The sequence below is a fragment of the Rhincodon typus genome, chromosome 27, assembly GCF_021869965.1.
Source record: "Rhincodon typus isolate 14 chromosome 27, sRhiTyp1.1, whole genome shotgun sequence".
Taxonomy (NCBI): domain Eukaryota; kingdom Metazoa; phylum Chordata; class Chondrichthyes; order Orectolobiformes; family Rhincodontidae; genus Rhincodon; species Rhincodon typus.
The window spans coordinates 8,216,532-8,227,404 of NC_063358.1; the positions used below are offsets into that span (position 1 = coordinate 8,216,532).

General features: G+C 40.5%; 1 long non-coding RNA gene across 2 annotated transcripts in view; it reads right to left on the reverse strand.

Annotated features, from left to right (window-relative positions):
- LOC125486234 overlaps nt 1–9,921 on the reverse strand; it is a 54,623-nt gene extending 44,702 nt beyond the window's left edge. The window contains exons 1-3 of one of the 2 annotated variants that reach the window (XR_007264921.1): nt 9,816–9,889; nt 3,070–3,175; nt 821–936 (exon numbers count right to left, since the gene is read on the reverse strand). This is a non-coding gene — a long non-coding RNA (uncharacterized LOC125486234). Of the gene's footprint in view, nt 1–820; nt 937–3,069; nt 3,176–9,815 lie in introns of both variants that reach the window. The other variant, XR_007264922.1, reaches the window with a different exon arrangement.
- Nucleotides 9,922–10,873: the final 952 nt, after the last annotated feature.

Here is a 10,873-nt window from a genome sequence, read left to right on the forward strand (position 1 = left end):
TCATCCAGCCCTGCACCATAATATGTCTGCCTGGTCAGAGATCACCATGGGGTCAGTGCCCCTGTCTAGGGTACAGAGGACCAAGATATGTGCCAAAAGAAGGTCAATGACCTTCTTCCTGCCACCAAGAAATGTGCCATCTTCTGCTCTCTGCTACCTCACACTCACTGCATCTCAGCTACTGCACTCACCTCCCAGGTAGGTGTCTGCTCTGACACCCCCTCCATTGCATGTGACATCTTCCCTCACATTCCCCTTCTCCCTCCTTCCTCCCACTCTCCTAACCCTGCATCCCTTCCTCACTGCCTCCTCACTCCCTCAGAATACCTCGACACCAGAATGAAGAACTGTGCCATCCATTTGTGTCCAACCCATTTGCCCTCTTTCTATCATTACAGGGGAAGTCATCTTGTAACAGGGTGAAGTGAAGATGAACCAATGGAGGCTCCACTAACCTAGATTACTCCCTGTGACAACACTCCCTGGTCGCTAAGGATATGTTATGGTGGGGATATACAATATGCCTATGGGAGTAGGATCAGCCTATGGCACTAGCTTTTAGCCTCAGCAGTGAGGAGTTGCTAAACCCCAAACATCACCCTCTCCCTTCTCAGTGTCCATTCTATCAATGCCACAGCAACATAGAGGTCATTTGGAACAAGTGATGAGCTGAATCTGCCAGGCACCTGCTCAGGTTTCCACGTCAAAGTTTTCCAACAGCTAGTTTGTTTGGCTTGTTTCATAAAATCACAACCCATGGTGAGTTAAATGGTTAACAAGGCATTTAACAAGCAATAAACAGTATCAATTGGAAACTCACCACCCCCTGTGCTGAAATCATCATTATATTTTCACACAGAAGAATGGCAATTGCATTGTCACCTCAGAAGTCTTCTGATGGTTTATCCTTGGTCCTTTCCTGGTGCTTATTCACATCTAAGTGGCAGACATGAGATTAGCTTCCACATGTATGCAGGTAACACTCCTACTTTTCAAACAGCCTTTGGCCATTTGCCTTAATATCTCCATATTCAGCAATAGGAAATGGAAAATCCTAATTACCTCTCTGTCTAGTGCTTTGGGCATTTCCTACAAGAAAGGTGCTATATAAGTGCAAGTTGTTGTTGAGATGCAAGCAATGAATTAAATTACTTTAAAATGAAATGTTACTTTTATTTCGATAGAGATGCCAATGTGCAAGTTTGAGGGCACATCATCATCAAGTTTGAAAAGAGTGAAAGGAAAGGTCAGGTAAATTGGAAAGTAATGCATAATGATGCCAAAATTAAATTTTAAACCTGAAGTGATTAGAAGAATGAGGGAAAGTCAGAAATTATTGCAGTATTTGTCAGAGTCTGAGATGTGGCAATGCTCTTGTAGTCTCCAAATTGTTAAAAGAGGAACATAACCGAAATTAAAATAATGGAAGGAACTAAAAACATTTAATGTAAAGGTATGACTGTGTGAGTAGCACCAATTATATATAATTTTCTTTTGTGTACAGTAACACTGCTTTCTTCTGATCCAAAGCTATAATTATGAACAGAAATCAAGAATAATAAGACAAAATATTATGAATATACTAGCCCACACACCATGTGTGGTGTATAATCTTAGCCATTTTCATTATACATGTGAGCTGGTTGAGTGATGCATAATTATCACGAGATGACTCGTAGTCTGCAGCACTTAACTGAGATCAATAGTATCTTATTCTGTATCCTTACAGTAGGCTGCTGGATTGTTATCCAGACGTCAGTATGTGGGTGGTCAGCATGATATAATTGCAATTTTCTATTTATCCTCTTTTTGCGCATATCTGTATTTATTTTTCGGAAACATGACATGTTGCAATAAATATTAAAATAATAGGCGTTCTCCTATGTCAGCTGTGGTTCAGTGGTAGCACCTGTGTCAAGAGGTTAAGACCTCAAGTCTTACTACAACAGGCTTGAGCAAACAAACTTTCCTAGGCTGACATGCCAGTGCAGCACTTCTTTCACTTAAATCCCTGTCTGAGGTGAAAAATTCCAAGGTGCTATTTGAAGAAGAGGAAAAGATATCTTCCAATCTCCAACATTTGTCCCGGAATCAAAATCTGAAACAGAGTATGTGATGATCTCATTGCTGCTTGTGGGTCTTTGCTGTGTGCACCTGGCTGCTGTGTTTCCTACATCTCTCAGGGTCTACACTTAGTTGGTTGTAAACTATAAAAATCTCTCTGGGAGAACATTTCTGGTCTTCAACAGATTCACTACTCCACGTACCTCTAAACTCCCAGGTACTAGATTATCGTTTTTTAAAAGGTGCTTATTTTTCAAGTTATCTAGCAAAACTCACATGCTGACAACCTCAAAATGGTCTTATTCAGCCATGTTATTTACCATTATCCTTTTATTTACTGCTGCCATGCTTTTAAGGTTCTCTGGTACTATGTACAATTGCATGGCTAAGGAAATGGCTAGGTAACAATGGCATATAGGGGTTGGTTAACTCAGGTGACTAGTGCACCATGCAGACTGATACCGACAGTGAGGGTTCAATCCCAATATTGGCTGTGGTATCTCCTGGAGGTCTACTTCCCCACCTTGCCATGCACTTGCAAAATGGTGCCCGTCAAGTAGTGTGGAACCAGTTTTATCTCCTAATGAAGTGAAATTCTTATCATCCTTTGTGGGCTGTGACCAATTACTTACTTGCATGAACACAAGAATAATCTAGTCTAACTCTCCACCAAGCCATCCATATTGTTTTAAAACTGACATTGAACTCTTGAAAATTTAATTGGCAAAGTTTTTAATTGATTTACTCACAAACAAAGAGGGGTCGATTTCCCCATTGTCTGCCCATCTGTTTCAGGGGCCCAGACAAAATTCACACACAAAATTCCTACTGCTTAATGCACTCATATTTGTGACTTCAGAACATTATCTTAGTCTCAGCATTCCCCCCAGTGCAAGAACATCCTTTGGAAGAGGCTTGTGAACAAATGCGGAAGTTGCAGGTCCATTGGCCATCAGTGGCAGTGCCATACTGACTACTCCTGCTGCTCTTGTAAAAAGAACTTACCCAGGTGATTCAGGGAGTGGCATATCAAATCCTCCAAAGACCATCTGATCTGGAAGTTGTTCATGAGCCACAAAGTCCCATAATAATCCTTCTGCTACTTGGACCTCTACGGTGCAAAGAAAATGAAGTGAGATATGTTTTTACCAAATTTGAGATTTGTTTCCATAGTATTTACATGTTTCTGCCTGCTCAGAATGGAAAACTCCTGTGCATAAAGCACAAATGAGCCCCAAGGCTAGCCTCTAAGAGTTTCTGACCTGTCCTTTAAAATTCCGCTCACCCTCCAACAGGCAGTAATGTTATGTTATAATTCTATATGGAAATATATAACTCCAAGTGTGATATCACCACCACAAAAGTAACACTCTATTTCACTATCCAGAGAAGAAAATAACTGACATTTTTCCATGAAGACTATCGCCCTTTAATTCAATCAGATATCAGCCTTAATATCCAGCCCTGCACTTAGCATGCACTGTTAATGGTGGCCTGAAAAGATTCACCTCTAGGCTTTATTGCCCATGCACTTAAGCATTACTGCCACTGTTCTAGTGGTCAGTAGCTGCTGTAAATGTTGCTCAGATGAAAAATAGGCATTTTAAATTGATCATAATATAAATAGAATTCAGATAATGATTTTTGCAATCAGTTGAAATAAAGAAATTTGTTTTGAAAAATCATGACATTAAACTTACCATTTAAGTGCTTGAGGATGTCAGTGATGACTGGAATTGTGTCACAATACAATATTTCAGCCCAGATCTGCATAAAACTCAGGATTTACTTCAAAATCCTATTAGAGTAAATATATCTGCATGATTCAAAGACCTGTCACTCCCACTGCAACTTTTATCTTCCCAGAGCTGAAAACCACAAATTGACTCCCTGTTCTGTATTTTAATCCTTCCTCCCACTATCCCTAAATACAAACTTTTTATCCTTTTGATGCATGTCTAAATTAGTTATTTTATGCAATTTTAACTGACTGTATTGAGTCTAGTGAAATAAATTTCCCGTCTCCACTGACAAGAAAAACAACATCTTTTGCTACTGCTATCTAAACTGTCCACAATACCTGGCTAGTGAGTTGAAAAGGACAATATTGTAATAGTGTTTTCATTTTCGTGCCTCTAATATGACAGCTATTTACTCAGTGGAACATGCAAGAAACTCATCCAACAGGGACAGAAAAAGTTGGATTAATTTCACAAATATCTGGAGTGGAATTTTGTTATGGGTGCTATAAAATCAGTTCCTACGGTAAATATTTCAAGTGCGACAGATTGCACTGAGTACCTGATTTAAGATAAACCTGCATTTACATAATGCCGTTCACAACCTCAGGATGTATCAAAGCACCTTACAACAATTAGGTACTTTTGAAATAAGCCTGAAATGTAATCAGGGAAACATTGTTGCCAATTTGCTCACAGAAAGATATTTTTTTCTATTCATTCATGGGATGAGGGTGTCGCTGACTAGGCCAGCATTTACTGCCCAATCCCTAATTGCACGGAGGGTAGTTAAGAGTCAACTACATTGCTGTGGGTCAGGAGTCACATGTAGGCCAGACCAGGTAAGAATGGCAGTTTTCTTCACTAAAGGACATTAGTGAACCAGATGGGGTTTTCTGACAGTGGACACTGTCATGGTCATCCTTGACGATCTTCATTGGACTCTTAATTTCAGAATTCAATTTCCACCATCTGCCATGGCAGGATTTAAACCTGGGTCCCCATAACATTACCTGGGTCTCAGAATTAACAGTCCAGCAATAATATCACTAGCTCCTTTGCCTCCACTGCAAAGGGAATGAAGTAATGAGAATATTTTTTGTTTCTAGTAATGAAAACTTAAATAAAGTAACGAAGTAATGAAGAGTTTTACATTTGCCAGAGAACTTTCTGGCTGTTCTTCAAATATTGGGACCTCATGAATCAGAGAGGATAAATAGGACCTCGGCTTAATATCTCATCTGAAAGTCCACACTTCTGTAAGTTGTAGAACATCAGGTGTGCACAATAATTCAGTCTATTCTACTTGATCTTTTATAACTGGCCTGTGTGATAGGTCAAGACTCTTAATGTCAAATCCTACCAAGATTGGAAGAGTTGGTTTACTGCAATCTCACGTAAAATCATGGAAGTGATAATTAGGAGTAAACTTGAGGATTACCTAAGCAATGATAGAAACATAGAAAATAGGAGTAGGTCAATCAGACCATTGAGTCTGTTCTGCCATTCAGTATGAACATGCCTGATCATCGTACTCAGTACCCTGTTCCCATTTTCTCCTCATACCTTTTGATCCCTTTAGCCCTAAGAAATACATCCAACTCCTTCATGAAAACACTCAATGTTTTGGCTGCAACTGCTTTCTATGATAGAGAATTCCACAGGCCTACCACTCTCTGGATGAAGAAATTTCTCCTCATCTCAGTCCTATCCCATATCCTTTGACTGTGACCACTGGTTCTGGACTGCCCCATAATTTTATTATAGGCTTCCATGAGAATCCCCCACTTTTCCTTCTAAATTCCAGCAAATATAGTCCTAACTGATCCAGTCTCTCTTTATATGTCAGCATTTTCATCCCAGGATCAACCTGGTAAACATCTCTCCATAATCAGAACATCCTTCCTCAGATAAGGAGAGCAAAACTATGCACAGTGGCATTTCTGAAGAAGGGCCCAGACCCGAAATGTCAGCTTTCCTGCTCCTCAGATGCTGCCTAACCTGCTGTGTTCATCCAGCTCCACACCTTGTTATTACAGTGCTTCAGATGTGGTCTCATCGACACCCTGTAGAACTGCAGCAAGACATCACTGCTCCTGTATTCAAATCCTCTTGCTATGAAAGCCAACATACTATTTGCCTTGGAGATAGTAGGGACTGCAGATGCTGGAGAATCCGAGACAACAAGGTGCAGAGCTGGATGAACACAGCAGGCCAAGCAGCATCATAGGAGCAGAAAGGCTGACATTTCGGGCCTAGACCCTTCATCAGAAATGGGGGAGGGGAAGGGGGTTCTGAAATAAATAGGGAGAGAGGGGGAGGCGGATAGAAGATGGATAGAGGAGAGGATAGGTGGAGAGGAAACAGACAGGTTGAAGAGGCGGGGATGGAGCCAGTAAAGGTGAGTGTAGGTGGGGAGTTAGGGAGGGGGTAGGTCAGTCCAGGGAGGACGGACAGGTCAAGGGGGCGGGATGAGGTTAGTAGGTAGGAGATGGTGCTGCGGCTTGAGGTGGGAGGAGGGGATAGGTGGGAGGAAGAACAGGTTAGGGAGGTGGGGACGAGCTGGGCTGGTTTTGGGATGCGGTAGGGGGAGGGGAGATTTTGAAGCTTGTGAAATCCACATTGATACCATTGGGCTGCAGGGTTCCCAAGTGGAATATGAGTTGCTGTTCCTGCAACCTTCGGGTGGCATCGTTGTGGCACTGCAGGAGGCCCAGGATGGACATGTCGTCTGAGGACTGGGAGGGGGAGTTGAAACGGTTCGTGACTGGGAGGTGCAGTTGTTCTGCAAAGCGGTCCCCGAGCCTCCGCTTGGTTTCCCCGATGTACAGGAGGCCACAACGGGTACAGCGGATGCAGTATACCACATTGGCAGATGTGCAGGTGAACATCTGCTTGATGTGGAAAGTCTTCTTGGGGCCTGGGATGGGGGTGATGGAGGAGGTGTGGGGGCAGTATTTGCCTTCTCTATCACCTGCTGCACCTGCATGCTTACTTTCGACGACTGGTATACAAGGACAAACAAGTCTTGTTACACATTCTCCTTTCCCAATCCATTGCCATTCTGGTAATGATTTGCCTTCCTGTTTTTGCTCCCAAAGCAGATAATCACATATTTGTCCACATTATGTTTCATCTGACATGCGTTTGCTCACTCCATAATACTCTAGTAAACAGCAATTAACATAGATTCAGGGGGAAAAGACCTTGCCTTATCAATATCCATGAATTCTTTGAGTGAAAAAATTAAGAGAATTGTGGAAAGCCCTGCAGCGTATTATGTCAAGATTTCCAAAAGACATTTTCAGTGAAAGTATCACATGAAAGGCAATAACTTAAACTGAAAGCTTTAGGCTGAACCTTAGGTGTGGAATGCACTCATCCCTGGGATATCTGAACAACCAAGGATGCCTACATCAGACTCCTGCTCATTGACTATAGCTCCGTCTTTAATACCATTATCCCCTCCAGAATGATATCAAAACTCTGAGACCTTGGTCTTGGGTTCACCCTCTGCAACCGGATCTTCAGCTTTCTCACCCACAGACCGCATTCAGCGAAGACAAATAACTGCACCTCCTCCACAATAACACTCAACAATCAGCAATGGATTCCTGGTCATCATTGGATTCTTAATTCCAGATTTTTCTTTTATTGAATTCAAATTCCACCATCTGCCGTGGTGGGATTCAAACCCAGGTCCCCAGAATGTTATCCAAGTCTCTGGATTAACAGGCCAGTGATAATACCACTAGGCCACTGCCTCCCCTTGGTGGTAGGACAGATATCTAACAATGATGAGTCAGAATACAGGAAGGAGACAGCGGGTTTGGTGATGTGGTGCAATAAGAACAACCTGTCTCTCAAAGTCAGCAAAACTAAAGAACTGATCATTGACTTCAGGAAGAAAGGAGGAGAACATGTCCCCATCTACATCAAAGGAACTGAGGTTGTGAGGGTGAAGAGCATCAAGTTCCTCGGAGTGATGATAACCGACAACCTGTCCTGGACTTTCCACGTAGACGTGACGGTCAAGAAGGCACAACGACACCTCTTCTTCCTCAGGCAGCTCAGGAAATTTGGCATGTCCAAAAGGCCCCTCATCAATTTTTACAGATGCACCATTGAAAGCATACTGTCTGGGTGCATAATGGCCTGGTATGGTAATTGCCCTGCCCAGGACCATAAGAAACTACAGGAGGTGGTGTGCACAGCACAGACTATCATGGAAGCCAACCTCCCATCCATGGACTCCATTTACATGGCTCGCTGCTGCGGAAAGGCTGCCACAATCATCAAAGATCCATTGAACCTCCGTAATACTCTCCTACAACCTCTGCCGTCAGGCAGAAGATAGAGAAGCTTGAACACACGTGCCAGAAGGTTGAGGAACAGCTTCTTCCCAGCCACTTTTAGACTGATGAATGGGCTCTTTAACTTCAAATAATGCTGAACTTGTTAATGTTGATCTTGCCTAGCGCACGCTCTGTGCGATGTAAACTCTATGCCTCTATCTAAGTTTTTTTTTTCTCTCTATGATCTATATGTCCTTGCTTACCATGATCTGTCTGTACCGCTCGTAAACAAAGCTTTTCACTGTACTTATGCACATGTGACAATAAATAAATCAAATCAAATCAAAATTGCTTGAAGGTTTAAAACAATGGATGGTTGTTAGAGGAATTATATCAAAGTGGAAAAAATTCTGATTTTCGGAGGACTAAGGTTGGCGAAATTAACATTTTCAGCTTTGAAAGAATGCATCTCTGAAGTGAGCTTGTAGAGGGACAGACAATTAAATCATGGGAGAAGGTAAATTCAGAAATTGGCTTTAAGCTAATTCGCAAAGATAGCAAGCTTCAAAGTGACAACAGGCATACTTAGGACTGATTCAGGACATTAGTATTCATATAATAAGTGAACATTACTTTGGAATGGACTGCTAGACAGAATGATGCAGGCAATAACAGGAATAATTTGAAATAATTTGGTGCTGCATTGGTGTTACTTATATGTTGGAAAGAATAAGATGGGCTGAATGGATGTTTTTATTTGTACTTTGATTTAAACTTAGACTTTGCCGAATAAATAAATTAGAAAAAAGATGAGAAGCTATTTCTTGTTTTTGTCCCTATTTAAAACAGTAACAGATGGTTCCTCTTTAAGCTGTTTCATATGTTTTATTTAAATATTGCAAGCATTTCCTTGAAAGAAGGAGTCAGAAAGCCCCTTGCACTCATTAAATATTTGCTTCTGCAGTGTGTAGATAAGGCAAGATGTAAAAAAACATTTCCTCCCAGTGTTTTAAAATTCTGGCAATATATCAATTCCCAATGATGAGTAAACCAACTGTGTCCAATATAGCTTTTAAAACTGCATAATATCAATTGTAGTAACTGACATTTTTTTAAAAAATCTATTTTGGATAATATCCTGAGATGATGATGGAAGTAGCAGTTAAAGTTCAAGAGAAAAAATATTTTGCCTTTAACTGTCATACTTTGGAAAACCAATCCAATCTGAATCTTTTTAAAAATATTGTTACACTTGATAATTCAAAAACATATTTCTCTGTACAATGCAAAGTATTTGATGATTTTTATTATATTGGGTGCCTTGCTGAATTTTATTCATTTTGGGCAATGAAGCAGTAGTAACAGATGGAGCCCCAGTCCAATGACTCAGCTAATTTGAATGTTCTATGTGCAGTGCAGATTAATCCATTTACTTAATAGAAGTGAGCAAAATACCAGTGAATCCGAATAACAAGGCAAGCCTGATGCATCTGAATGTGTATAATTTTAAATAAAATTTTGTGTTGATCATAACTTACTCTTTCTCAGTATTTAATTTGCATCTTTATTACAAATGAAATTTAACCAAACTTTAATGCAATGGGTTTGATAAGTGCACAGGCCTAGCCCTTTAGCCTTTTGACTGCACAACAAATGAAATCGCTCAGTAATTAGTTCAAGAACTTTCAATCCTAGCGTATTGGGTGTGATATCTTACCACAGCAACACACATTCCAGAATTCCTTCCCCAGGGTGCCACTTCCATATTTCTTGGCAGCAGTCTGATGCTCATGTGCAAGTCTGTGTCAATTATGTCATTTGGCTAATTGATAGCAGCAAAGATCATAACAAGCCCTAATTCTGTTCTGGCTGACATCTGCACAGTTCATTTTTCAGCAAGTGTGGCTGGATGATATTTGTGAGCACAAATGTCATCTAATTTTTAAAAATATATTCCTAGATTTTGCCTGTCCCGAACTTGAGGTTAATTGTAGCAGCTTAATTGGCCGAGATTTGGTTTGCATGGCTCAAATCACACTTGGTCATGCCTTAGATTATGGTTTTCTGAAAAAAAACGCATAAAAGGTTTGTCTGGCCCATTCTGCATGTGCCTGGTCTTTGAGAGAACCATCTAATTAATCCCACTCCCTGTCTGTAGCCCTGTTAATGCTTTTCCCTTCAACTATATACCCATTTAAAAAAAAATGTTACTATTGCCTCTGCATCCACCATCAAATCAAGGTAATGCATTCCACATCACACATAACTCGCAGTGTAAAAAAATGTTTTCTCATATCACCTCTGGTTCATTTGCCAATCACTTTTAATTTATGTCTGCTGATTACCGTTTTTTCTACTGGTGTAAACAGCTTCTTCTATCAAAACCATTCATGATTTTGAACAAGTCCATTGAATCTATTCAAAGGATAACTTTAGCATCTCCAATCACTCTACATAACTGTTTAGTTTTGTTTTTATTTAACTGAATGCAACACCGTTCAATTCCAGGCAACATATTTATATGTCCAAACCATTTCACTTTTATAATCAACCAAAAAGTGGATCCTTCTTCATCCTCTGACGAAAGTAATGAATGCAATTCTGCAAATACTAATTTATATTCTATCTTTGATTTGAGTTTATTTATTGTTATCACATGTACCAAGTGACAGTGAAAAGTGTGTTCTACAGACAGATCGTACCATACAAAGTGCATCAGGATAGCAGAACATAGTGCAGAATACAGTGTTACAGCTGAAGAGATGGTGTCAAGAG